The following is a 14,586-nucleotide window of genomic DNA, read 5'->3' on the forward strand; positions in this document are numbered from 1 at the left end:
GGTGCAGCCACTCTGGAAAACAGCATGGAGGTTCCTCAAAATGTTGAAAATAGAACTGCCCTATGACCCAGCAATTGCACTATTGGGTATTTACCCTAAAGTTATAAACGTAGTGATCCAAAGGGGCACGTGCACCCGAATGTTTATGGCAGCAATGTCCACAATAGCCAAACTATGGAAAGAACCTAGATGTCCATCAACAGGTGAATGGATCAAGAAGATGTGGTATATATACACAGTGGAATACTATGCAGCCATCAAAAGAAATGAAATCTTGCCCTTTGTGACAGCATGGATGGAACTAGAGCGTATCATGCTTAGCGAAATAAGTCAAGCAGAGAAAGACAACTATCATATGATCTCCCTGATATGAGGAAGTGGTGATGCAACATGGTACCTTAAGTGGGTAGGAGAAGAATAAATGAAACAAGATGGGATTGGGAGGGAGACAAACCATAAGTGACTCTTAATCTTACAAAACAAACTGAGGGTTGCTGGGGGGAGGGGGTTTGGGAGAAGGGGGTGGGATTATGGACATTGGGGAGGGTATGTGCTTTGGTGAGTGCTGTGAAGTGTGTAAACCTGGTGATTCACAGACCTGTACCCCTGGGGATAAAAATATATGTCTATAAAAAATAAAAAAATTAATAAAAAGGATATATATTAGTCTAAAGAGGACTTGCATTTGTTTCTATCAACTGCCTGTGGACTCTACCAATTTTGAGCTGTTTTACTAAATCCCAGGGTAGGTTTGTCAGAAGGATGGGGGAGAGTGATACAAATGAATATAGATTCAAACTTACAGACCTCTGTGAGTAGAGACTTATAAATTCTCCACAGATGCTTTTTATTCTGGCTCAGGACCAAGGTTTAATCACTGACGCATCCTCCCCATTTCCATAAAATTGGATTTTCTTTTGACTTCACCTATTGAGAGAATTGCTTCTTGAATTATTTGATTTTGTGTGGGATCCTTAAATATGAACTCTCATCCTGTTGGGCCTCTCTCTTTGTCCCCCAGTAACTTAGTTGTGTAACTCTTCAAATTCTGGCTTAGGCCACCAGGAATCGATAAATAATCCCAGGGGAAACTCTGACTTGACTCCCCTGTTTATCATTAGATCTTTCATTTTCTTGTGCTTTCTGGTTTCTGAAGCGTCCCTTTATATGCCATTAACTAATCCAGGCATTAATATTTTTTTAAACAATAATTTATGTTGAAAATTTATGTTACTTTATTTGGGGTAATTTCTTTAAATAGTTTGTTCTCAATGTCCAAAAATAGACCTGGCCTTGCCATTGCTTCCAAATTATTGCAGTAGCCTCTATCATTGATTAATTTTTAGAGTACAATAGTTAATACTTGTGTATGTGTTTATGTATGTATGTATATGTGTGTATGTGTATATATATTTCGAGAGAGAGATCTCAGCATACTGTCAAACTTCTTTTTTTTTTAAAGATTTTATTTATTTATTTGACAGAGAGAGATTACAAGTAGACAGAGAGGCAGGCAGAGAGAGAGAGGGAAGCAGGCTCCCCGCTGAGCAGATAGCCCGATGCGGGACTCAATCCCAGGACCCTGAGATCATGACCTGAGCCTAAGACAGTGACTTAACCCACTGAGCCACCCAGGCGCCCCACTTTTAAACTTCTTATTATCACACACTGCACACATTTCATAGGTGCAGATAATAAGACACATTTGTATATGGTATACATAGTCTACATATTATAAATTATATATAAATTCAATGTAAATATATTTTTTCACAGATACTACATAGTAAGAATTTAGAATTGGTTTGAAGTATATATAAAGAAAATAATCTGTGATAGTAGAGAAATTTAAAAGAAAAAGGCCTTATAAAAATAACTGAAGGTTAGGCTAAGAAAAAAAAGAAAACACAAATTACTAAGACAGAAATATGATAGCTTGGATAAAATGAACCAATTGCTTGAAAGACACAGTTTGCTAAAAGTCATACAAGAAAAAAGAAGATAATCTGAATAGGCTATATATATTAATTAAACTGAATCAGTAATCAATAACTTTATTGAACAGAAAGCACAAGGCTTAGATAGGTTCATTGATGAATTTCACTAAACACTTAAGGAAGAAAACGTACCAATTTTGTACATTCTCTTTCAGAGTATAGAAGTACAAGAAATACTTCTAGCTTTCTATGAAAACCACTAATACTGAAACCAAACACATAGCAACAAAACTATAGAACAATATCTCTGATGATCATAGAGAAATTCTCAATAAATATATTAGAAAAGGGAATCCATTATTGTATAAAAAGAATTACATATCACAACCAAGTGGGATTTATACCAGGTGTGCTACACTGCTTCAGCATTTAAAAAAAAAATGAATGCAACTTGTCGTATCAATATGCTTAAGAAGAAAAATTACACAGTTGTATCAATCAGTGCAGAAAAATCCATTTGACAAAATTCAAAACCAATCCATGATAAAAACTCTCAGTAAACTAGGGATAGAGAAAATTACCTCTACTTAATAAAAAGTATATAAAAATTCTATAACCAATATATATAATAGTGAGAAAATTAATGTTTGCCACTAAAATCAGGTATGAGGCATGAATGTCTTCTCTCACCATTCCTTTTGTATCATCCTGGAAGTAATAGCTAATGCAATAAGACAAGAAAAGGAAATAAAATGTATACAGATTAGAAATACCCTGTCTATATTTACAAATGACATATCATCTATTTGGAAAATCCAAAAAATTTTTTAAAAACCCTCCTGGAAATAATAAGCAATTATGGCCAAGTTGTACAACACAGAGTTAATATACAAAAGCCAAGTTGCTTTCCTATATACCAGGAATGAATAAGTTGTATTTGAAACTAAAAAACACAACGCCATTTACATTAGGACCAAAATATGAAATTCTTAGTTATATCTAACAAAATCTATAAAGATCTAGATGAGGAAAACTACAAAACTGAAAAATGGAGTCAAGGCAAAGCTAAATAGAGAAATGATCCATGTTCATGGATAGGAAAACTTAATATTGTCAAGATACCAGTTCTTCTCACCTCAGTCTACAGAGTAAATTCAGTCTCAATGAAAATCCAAACAAAATATTTTGTCAGTATCAACACACTGATTCTAAAGTTTATATGGAGAGTCAAAAGAACCAGAATAACCAACACAATATGGAAGGGGAAGAACGAAGTTGGAAAACTGACACAACTCAATTTCAAGACTTAACTGTAAGGCTGCAGAAATGAAGATAGTTTGATTTTGACAAAGAATAGAAAAAGAAGTCAGTGAAAAATTATCCTAGAAATATGCCCACATCTGTAGCCCACATCTTTGACAAAGGAGCAAATGCCATTAATGCAATGGAGCAAAGATGGATCAACAGATGGTGCTGGAAAAAATGGATATGTGTATCCAAAAATTAAATCTAGACACGGACTTACCCTTACCCAAAATTAACCCAAAATAGATCACAAACCTAAATGTAGAATGCAAAACTATCAAACTCCTTGAAGATAACGTAAGAGAAGATTTAGATGACCTCAAGTATAGTGATAATTTTTTATATACAATACCAATGGCACAACCCATGAAAGAAATAATATATAAACTAGACTTCATTAAAATTGAAGCTTCTATTCTATAAAAGGCAATATCAAGAGAATAAAAAGATAAGCCACAGACTGGGAGAAATATTTTCAAGAGACATATCTGATAAAGACCGTTATCCAGAATATACAAAAAACTCTTAAAACAAGAGAAAGAAAACAAGAGTAAGAAAACAAAATAACTTGATAAGTAAGAGCCAAGAACCTTAGCACACATCTCACCAAAGAAAATATACAGATGCTAAGTAAGCTTATGAAAAAATACCACACACTCATGTCATTAGAGAAATGCAAATTAAAATAATAATAATATACCACTGTATACCTATTAGAATGACCAAAGTCTGGAGCACTGGCAACACCAAATGCTGGCAAGGATGTGGAGCAACAGGAACTCTATTATAATACCTGAATACAAAATGGTATACCATTCTGGAAGACATTTAGCAGATTTTTATGAACTAGAGATACTTCTGTCATGTAATGGAGGAGTTGTACTCCTTGATATTACTGAAAGGAGTTAAAAGCTTATGTCCACTCAGAAACATGCATGCACATTTTTATATCAACTTTACTCATAACTGCTAAAACTTGGAAGCAACTAAGTTGACCTTTAGTATGTAGGTGAATGGACAAATAAATTGTAGCACATCTAGACAATAGAATATTATACAGCACTAAAAAAAAATGAACTATCAAGCAATGAAAAAACATAGCAGAACCTTAAATGCACATTACTAAATGAAGGACACCAATCTGAAAAGGCTATATACTGTATGATTCTAATACATTACATTCTGGAAAGAGCAAAACTGTGCAAGAGCAACATGATCAGTGATTGCCAGGGACTGAGATAAAGGAAAGATAAACTGGTGGAGCACAGAGGATGATGTTTAAGACAGTGAAAGATATGATAGTACAGTAATACTGGATACATGTCACCATACATTTGACCAAACCCATAGAATATACAACACCAAAAGTGAGCCATTATATGAACTATGGTATGATTATGATATGTCAGTGTAGTTCATTAGTTTTAACATATCCCCACCTATTGTGGGGAATGTTGGTAATACAGGAGCCAATGCATGTGTGAGGGCAGAACATATATTGGAGATCTCTGTATCTTTCCCTCAACTTTGCTGTAAACCTGAAACTGTCTAAAAAGTAAGTCTTAAAAAATAAAAAACAAATAAATTAAATAAATAAAAATTAAATAAATAATAATAATAATAATAATAGACTAAAATAAGAAAAACTTGCTGTAATCTGTGTTTACATCAGAATTTGAAAATACATTTTTAAATTCTTCTAACCCTTGCTTTTTACTTTGAAGGTCTTCACGGACTTCTCATTGCCTTTATTTGAAGTTTAGACCTGCTATTGTGCCCATGAAATCTGTTTCATGATCTCAATTCATCAAAAAGCAATGAGGCAACCCACGGAATGGGAGAAGATATTTGCAAATGACAGTACAGACAAAAGGTTGATATCCAGGATCTATAACAAACTCCTCAAACTCAACACACACAAAACAGGCAGTCATATCAAAAAATGGGCGTAAGATATGAACAGACACTTCTCCAATCAAGACATACAAACGGCTGTCAGACACATGAAAAAATGTTCATCATCACTAGCCATCAGGGAGATTCGAATTAAAACCACATTGAGATATCACCTTACACCTATTAGAATGGCCAAAATTAACAAGACAGGAAACAACATGTGTTGGAGGGGATGTGGAGAAAGGGGAACCTCTTCCACTGTTGGTGGGAATGCAAGTTGGTGCAGCCTCTTTGGAGAACAGTGTGGAGATTCCTCAAGAAATTAAAAATAGAACTTCCCTATGACCCTGCCATTGCACTCCTGGGTATTTACCCCAAAGATACAGATGTCATGAAAAGAAGGGCCATCTGTACCCCAATGTTTATAGCAGCAATGGCCACGGTCGCCAAACTATGGAAAGAATCAAGATGTTCTTCAACGGACGAATGGATAAGGAAAATGTGGTTCATATACACTATGGAGTATTATGCCTCCATCAGAAAGGATGAATACTGAACTTTTGTAGCAACGTGGACGGGACTGGAAGAGATTATGCTGAGTGAAATAAGTCAAGTAGAGAGAGTCAATTATCATATGGTTTCACTTATTTGTGGAGCATAACAAATAGCATGGAGGACAAGGGGTGTTAGAGAGAAGGGAGTTGGGGTAAATTGGAAGGGGAGGTGAATCATGAGAGACTATGGACTCTGAAAAACAATCTGAGGGGTTTGAAGTGGGGGGGTGGGAGGTTAGGGTACCAGGTGGTGGGTATTATAGAGGGCACGGATTGCATGGAGCACTGGGTGTGGTGCAAAAACAAGGAATGCTGTTATGCTGAAAATAAATAGATTAATAAAAAAAATCTATAAATAAATAAATAAATAAATAAATAAATAAATAAACCAACCGCTTTACAGAGCCAAAAAAAAAAAAAATGTGGTCCATATATACAATGGAGTATCACTCAACCATCAGAAAGGATGAATCCTGAATATTTGCATCAACTTGGATGGAACTGGAGGAGATTATGCTAAGTGAAATAAGTCAAACAGAGAAAGACAATTATCATATGGTGTCACTTACTTGTGGAACATAAGGAATACCATGGAGGACATTAGAAGAGGGAAGGGGAAAATGAAGGAGGGGAAATCAGACCAGGAGATGAACCATGAGAGACTATGGACTCTAGGAATCAAACTGAGGGTTTTGGGAGGGAGATGAGTGAGCCTGGTGATGGGTATTAAGAAAGGCATATATTGCATGGAGCACTAGGTATTATATGCAAACAATGAATCATGAAACACTACATCAAAAACTAATGATGTATTATATGGTGACAAACATAAAAATAATTATGGTGTTCTTTGAAGGACAAAGTATTTTAGTTTTGATAAAGTGTCATTTACCTATTTCTGTTGTTGTTGCAACTTTTTCCTGTAACCTAGGAAATTTCATAGTTTTGATGTCATATCTAAGAATCCTTTGCCAAATCCAATGTCATGACAATTTAATGTTTCCTTCTAGGAGTTTCACAGTTTTAGCTTTTAAAGTTTAGAACTATGATGTGTTTTAATTATATATATGATATGAAATAAAGATGCTACCACATCCAATAAATAAATAAATAAATAAATAATCTCAATTCACATGATTTTTCATTTTCACTTCTAATTTTTCCCCTCAAAGATCTGCATTCTAGCAACAGATTTTACTTGCAATTCTTTAATGTGTTATGGACTCTAAAGTCTTTGGGCAAATTATTCTCTTTACTGAAAAGGCAAACCCCTTCTTGTTTCTACCCTAATAAATCTCACTCATAATTAAACTTTTGACCTACCAGGCACTTCAGAAGAGGGATATTCCCAACATTCTCTCCAACAGCATTAGCTGTATCCTTTGATATATGCAAAAAGCAAACCATGTAGGCCTCCACTCTAGCCCTTGCCAGATTATGCTGTAGTTATTTCTGTATTAGTAGGTCTTCCACTCTGTTTTTCTAAGTACTAATAGGAAGTCCCCGTTTGAAAGTCATCATTAAAGACCTTAGCACATGCCCTTGTGTATGGCAGGTAGGCAAGTAGTATTTGTAGCATTAAAAAAAATTTCAAAGATTCTCTTTTAATGTAAGAATTGTTTGGAAAGAATCTGTTTCTCTTTCCTACTAAAAACTAACTTTTTACATGTTCTGTTAAAGACTGTCAGTAGAGGATTGTCCTAACTGAAAATGTGGATCTACTTCATATAAGGTTAACACAGCACTTAGAAAGTTTTTTCCACAGGAGTTACAAATGACATCCTAATGACAGTGTCTGAGGGGCTGAGGTAGCCTCTAAGGATGATATACCCTTTCCCTTCTATGCATAAAAGAGTTACAATAGTAGACCTGACTGCTGTTCTCTTTTTTTTTAAGTTTTTTTTTTTTTTAATTTATTTGATAGACTGAGATCACAAGTAGGTAGAGAGGCAGGTAGATGGCGGGCTTGATCCCAGGACCCCGGGATCATGACCTGAGCTGAAGGAAGATGCTTTAACCCACTGAGCCACCCAGGCGCCCCCTGACTGCTATTCTTTGAAAGACCTCCTTATAAGTTTGTCCCTTAGCTGTCATCTAGAAACTTAGATATCGGGAGGATTTCCACCATCCCCAGAACTGATCAGAGTGGCTTATTTGCTATGTCTAAACTATTCGTATAAACATTATAATTTATACTGAACACCTGATTTACTCTGAATATCTAGAATTTCTGTATGTGTGAGGCAGAAGCTACCTATATGATCAAACCGCTGGATGTTGAGTCTTTAATGAGCTTCCCAAGTTGGCAACATTTCACAAATGCTGTCACAACTCATTGCCGGTACCATCCTATATGATTCCCCCAGGAGAAAACTTTTAGCAATGTGTACCTGGTTTTCCCAGGACTTCACCTCATCTGCTTTCCTTCTGGAAATTTTACTTTATATTCATTTACCACAATAAATCATAGTCATTAGTTAGACTATATGTTAAATCCATTAATGAATCATCAAACCTAGAGTCGGTCTTGGTAACCCCCAACACACCTTCATACCATCTCCTCCCCAGTATTTGCCCTCTTGCCCATATAAGTCCACTTTCTGCCTCCTTACCATTCTTGCCACTTTCTTATCACTTCCCTTATTTTTTTCTTCTCTCCATAGGAGATAGCATCTGCTAGCTACACACTCCCTGGAACTTTTACATACTCAGTCTTATATTCGACATTGAAAATGCACTCATTCATTCAATAAGCATGTAACAGGTATTTCCCGTATGCCAAGCTTCGTGAAAGAAACTCAGTAAGGGAGAATTCTATTCGGTCATCTAAACCTTAAATTCAAATGGGAAAAACAAATTAGCAATGAGGCAGTTATTTTGTTCTGGCTGGATATTGTGTTATGACAAACCACCCCCAAAAGCTATGGGTTGAAACAACAATTTCATTTCGCTTACATTTTATAGGTCAGGAATGTAGAAGGAACTCAGATGGGCAATTTGCCATTGATCCATATAGTATAACATACAGCGCCAGGGCTGGCAGATCTGCTTCCACAGTGGCTTCTTCATTCACGTGCCTGGTGTCTCATTGCCCCTTCACCTCTCTCTCTGTAGATGCTATAGCATTCACCATGGCCTCATCATGTAATCAGATTATTAGGAAACAGGCTAATTGACACTTGATGGACCCAGGGTAATGACAGTTCTTACCTGGACAGTGGCTTCAAAGTGGCAGGAGTCACAAGCTGCCAGGCCTCATAGGGGATCATCTCACATCTGTCATAGTGTCAGTTCTGTCATAGCATATTAGTAAAGTTGGAAATCCTGCCCAGATTCAAGGGGTAGAGATATAGGCTCCATCTCTTCATAAGGATGTCGCAAGTCATAGTGCAGAGGAACATATTAGATGGGATCTACTGTGGTAGCCGTTTAGTGGACATTCCACTGAAGAGCAAGTACTATCAGATTTAAAAATGACAGTTTGCCAGAGAACCAAACTGACTCCTACTTAGAACAAAGAAGTTCTATAAAGTTTCCTGGAAGGTAAATTGAAGTTGAAGGAAGGAAGGGCTTACCCAATGATATAGAATAGGCAAATGTGTCAGACTTAGAGTGTACTGAGGTAAGGCTCAGAGCTGAGAAATGAGCATTTTATTTCCTAAACATTCACCAATTTCCAGAATCGGCTTGGTTAGAAACTTAAGGGTTAATGGTGTAGTGAGAGAGTAGGCTGATAGGGTAACAGTGTATGTAATGGGCTTTTCACAGTTTGCTCACATAGGAGTCTATAATCTTGTTCTATAAAGAGCCAACAAGTAAATATTCTAGGTTTTATAGACCAAGAGGCACAATCAAAGATATTGTTTAGGTAATTATATAATTACTTAAAATATAATCAATGTAAAAATCATTTTAGCTTGTCGCGCTTACAGAAATAAGTAGTGGACTAAATTTGTCCCCTAAGTCATAATTGCTAGCTTATGGGGTAGACATGTGGAACTTTATAGGCAACCATTAAAAACATCTTATTTAGGAAAAGCACATATCAGATATAAAGTTTGAAAACACAAATATGATAGCACTGTGGGAATTGAAGCAAAGCTAGTGACAGTGAAACTAGTTAGGATATTTTTGAAGCAATCAGTGGATGTACTAATCTCTGAGCTAAAAAGTATAGTAAGCAGTATTTTGTGTTTCCTTAGACATGCTATGAATAGGGGCACCTGGGTGGTTAAGTGTCCAGTTCTTGATTTCTCGGCTCAGGTCATGATCTCAGGGTTGTGAGATTGAGCCCCATGTCAGGCTCACTACTGAGCACAGAGTCTGCTTATGACTCTCTCTCTCCCCCTCTCGGCCCCTCCCCCTACTCTCTATTTCTCTCTCAAATAAATAAAAAATGAAATCTTTAAAAAGAAAAAGAAGAAGAGGGGTGCCTGGGTGGCTCAGTGGGTTAAAGCTTCTGCCTTCAGCTCAGGTCATGATCCCAGGGTCCTGGGATCGAGCCCCACATCGGGCTCTCTGCTCAGCGGGGAGTCTGCTTCCTCCTCTCTCTCTGCCTGCCTCTCTGCCTCCTTGTGATTTCTGTCTGTCAAATAAATAAATAAATCTTAAAAAAGAAAAGAAGAAGAAATGCCATGAATAGAAGTATGTAAAAAGAGGAGTGAAGGATAACTCTTTATTCTCTTATAAAATCAGGCATTACTTATGAATTTGGTGATGCCATTTAAAAAGAAACACAAGAAGCAGAATTAAACCTGTAAATACAGAAATACAGAGGATGAGCTGTTGGTTGCCAGGGACCAGGTGCAGGGGTAGGGAGAGTAAGGGGAATGGGCATATGGATGAAGGACAGGGAAGATACAGACTTCCCATTATGGAATGATTAAGTCATAGGAATAAAAGGCACAACATAAGGAATATAGTCAATGATATTGTAATAGTTGTATAGTGATAGATGGTAAGTATAGTTGTGGTGATCACAGTATAATGTATAAACTTGTCAAATCACTATGTTATACACCTGAAACTAATAGGCATTGTATGTCAACTGCATTTGTAAAAAAAAATTTAAAAAGAAGTATACATACAGAAATAACTAATTATGTCTTAAATAGAGTTAGTTTAACATAGTAACAATAATTGAAACTACAAACCGGACTGGGGTTTACCAAATGTGAATATGCACGTTTGAATTTAAAGAGTCCGTATCTTTCCTCACTTTGACACTATTAAACACAAATTTTGTATTTAAGAATTTCTTAACTCAGAATGTCTTTTTGTAGCCTACTTGTAGTCTCCCCCCAATAGTAACTTTATTCTTTAGTAGAACCTATTCTTAATCTCAATTTTTCACACCTACTTAAACAATCCTATCTTTTAGTGATCGATTTAAACTCTTCTGTGTAACATTATACACTTAAAATTTGATTAGTTGTCTATGATTTTAAGATCCTAGATTAACATTGATAAGGGACCTCATTTTGTTTCACATATCTTTAATATTTGACTTTTTGAAAAGATCTTTTAGCTAAATGGCTCAAATCATGATTAGTTCCACACCGCAAATAATTGTCCCCAACTACTTTCTAAAAATTATCATAGGTTCTGTTTGACTGAGAATAGCAAAAATCTCAGAGTTTATAGTAGCTCTTTCTCTTAAAGACAAGAATTAGTTCAAAAAAAGAAATGCATCACTTGCCTGAACAAAAACGTCTTCTAGCTGCTTACTGTGTTAAATCTCTTAAGTCTGGTATCCCTATATGAGCTGTAGGGAGGTCCTATCAAACCAATCTTCTTGTATTTATTTACTCTTTCAACAAATACTGATCAAGAAACTTCTATATTAGCTTTACCACATCTTCATAAATAACTTCACAGGGTCAACCTCATATATTAAGTTTTTAGTTTGTTTGTTTATAACTGCATTTTGTAATGTAATGCAATTATACATTATCCTCACAACATCCTTGAAAAAAAAAAAACACAAAATAGGTAGAAATTTATGTCACAGAAGCTATAAATAATTCACCAATCCTATAGGCCCAGCCTACATTCCCTTTAATCTTTAGACCTGCATATTGCACAAGTTGATGACCAAAGGATATTGATTCCTTCCTTGGAGCTGAAAATATATTCTGGGTTTAAAGGTAGAGATCGGGGGCACCTGGGTGGCTCAGTCCTTGAGCATCTGCCTTCTGCTCAGTTCATGATCAGGGTCCTGGGGTCTAGCCCTGAGTCAGACTCTCTGCTCAGCAGGGAGTCAGCTTCTCCATCTCACTCTCCCTCTCTGCTCTCTCTCTCTGCTCTACCTTTCTCTCTAAAATAAAATCTTTGGAAAAAAAAAACTAAAAGGGAGATCAGAGCTTATTCACATGGAAGAAAATGAGTCAAATAGAATATAAGAAGTAAATCTGTATCTGTAGCAGAAGTGTAACTTTCATAGACCAGTGCAATTTCCCATTATGAAATGATGTCCCCCCTTTTTGCAAAACTTGGAGCAATTATATGCATTAATAGTTGTTGGGTTGAAGACCGTGTATCATTACATACACAGTTAATTGTTGCAATGAAAAATAGATTTGACCAATTTTTCTCAGTGAAATTAAATGGGCATCTTAAAAGAGTTGAACTAATTAAACAACTGTCTTAGAACTTTTGAGGAAGTAGGTAATTTATTTACTTTTAGTCAGGACCAGACTAGTATGAGATTTGTTTTAAAGTATTCAGCATATTGATCTATTAAAAATTTCTGTAGTCAGACATATTTAGTTGTAAGACTATCAAGAATCACATAATATTAGAAATAATGTTTCAGAATTATATTTATCTTTAAATATTTATTGGGTACTTATTGTGTTATAGGGTATCACCAGTATCAAAGTTTGTGGCTTTCTCCTTGAATCATTGCTAATTGATATTTCTTGCCTCCCTTCCATTTAGTTGGGACAATGTAATGTGTTCTATTAACAAAATGATCTTCTGGAATGAGGTGATTAAAAGCAGGCCTAACCTCTCTTCTCTAAGGGCTATCTGTGTAGTATTAAGTGAAGGAATTGCAGACACTAGAAACTACTACATGAAAGGATATTAGTTCCTGAATGACCCATAACAAATTGTGATTTGATTAAGAAATAAACCTTTATTAACTGAGCCACTGACATTTTGGGGAGTGCTTATTTCAGCCGTTTTCATGATTTACATAAACTAATGCAGCTTTTCACTTGTCACCATTAGAATAGAAATTGGGTAACCACCATACTCATCATTTTGAGATGTGTGTCAAATTTACTTGGAAAACTTAAAAAAATAAATAAATATCTGGCCCAGCCAATTTAAGTTGACTGCATATTGGTGAAAGCATAGCAGGCATGTGTATGTCTCTAAAAAATTACATATAATTCTGATGTTCACTTTTGGTTAAGAATAACTCTAAAGGTTCTTATCTTATAACGGGTATATTATCCTCACATAAACCAGTTTAAATCAGTCCATTCAAATTCATTATACATGTGTCTACATCTATCATTGAAAGATTTGGAGATTCAATGTTTTTATAACTTAAAATAATTATGAATAACTTCTTCCAGCTCAAAATTCTGAATAACATATCCCATGAGTACAAAATGTATAGTATCTATCAAAAGTAACCTCTGAATAAATATTTCAAATAAAATATTTATTTTAAATAAAATATTTATTGTAAAATAAAATATTTAAATAAAATATTTATTTAGATAAAAGGCAAATCTAAGCTAACATCATCACATGGCTGATACTTCGTTGAAAACTACTCCTGTTTCCAAGATGTGATTTAGACTTCTTCATCTTGCATTTACTTTCAGTTTCCTTAAAAATAAATGTTTATTGTCTAAAAATATATATAAAAAATTCCCCACAAAAGATACTATTTCTTTCATTTCCCCCATCTTCTTCCTCTTCTTCAACATCCCTGATATAAAGGACATTATTACACCTTATTAAATCTTTAGCCAAATGTGCAGACAGTGCTCCATTGGTTTATTTTTCCGTGTTTGCGAGCTGCATATTCATATAGCCATCTACAGACACCAGGTAGCCTTTGTACTCCATTTCCCACTTAGGTTCCACCATTATTAGTTTTCCTGTTACTCCATTCAGGGAAGGTTTGGGACTGAAGGACAAACTCATCATGCAAATCCTGCAGGCCACTTGCAAACTGAACTGTTGCCTGTTCCTGGGGACTAGAGTAGCTATAGCCAGCGCAACTCCTTTCAGGTCCTTAATTTCTACAAAAATAATAAATTCAAACCCTTTTGGTATGATTGTGTTATAGGGAGAAGGCAGTTTTCCTAATCCCGTATTTCATCTCAGAAACTGAGAGTATATTTGTTGGGGATATAAGAAGACAAGGATTTATTGAATGACAAGACTATCTAAATTACCTCAGGTGGGTCAGCTGACTGAAGAAATATCTAGATAATCTACACAAACATGCTGATATATATAATCCCAGAGTGTGAACTGCTGACTAAATCATGACAAATATCCTTTATACATTTAAATGTATATTTATTCATAATTCAACAAATACCTATTGAGCAGCTCTTATGTTTGAAGCCTACACATTGAAAATAAGAATGACCACGACATATTTCCTTTATAATAACAAAGAGCTCACAATATTTGTATTGTCTGGTGTCAAAGAATAGGCATTATCGGGGAGGAGTCAAGATGGTGGAGAAGTAGCAGGCTGAGACTACTTCAGCTAGCCGGAGATCAGCTAGATAGCTTATCTAAAGATTGCAAACACCTGAAAATCCATCGACAGATCGAAGAGAAGAAGAACAGCAATTCTGGAATCAGAAAACAACCACTTTCTGAAAGGTAGGACCGGCGGAGAAGTGAATCCAAAGCAA

The 14,586-nt window shown here is 35.5% G+C and overlaps 1 pseudogene; it reads right to left on the reverse strand.

The window, feature by feature from the left end:
- Positions 1-8,438: 8,438 nt before the first annotated feature.
- Positions 8,439-13,858, reverse strand: LOC106004752 (annotated as a pseudogene).
- Between the last annotated feature and the right edge of the window lie 728 nt (positions 13,859-14,586).

This window comes from Mustela putorius, unplaced genomic scaffold (assembly GCF_011764305.1).
Source record: "Mustela putorius furo isolate JIRA1106 unplaced genomic scaffold, ASM1176430v1.1 tig00000281_pilon_pilon_pilon, whole genome shotgun sequence".
Taxonomy (NCBI): domain Eukaryota; kingdom Metazoa; phylum Chordata; class Mammalia; order Carnivora; family Mustelidae; genus Mustela; species Mustela putorius.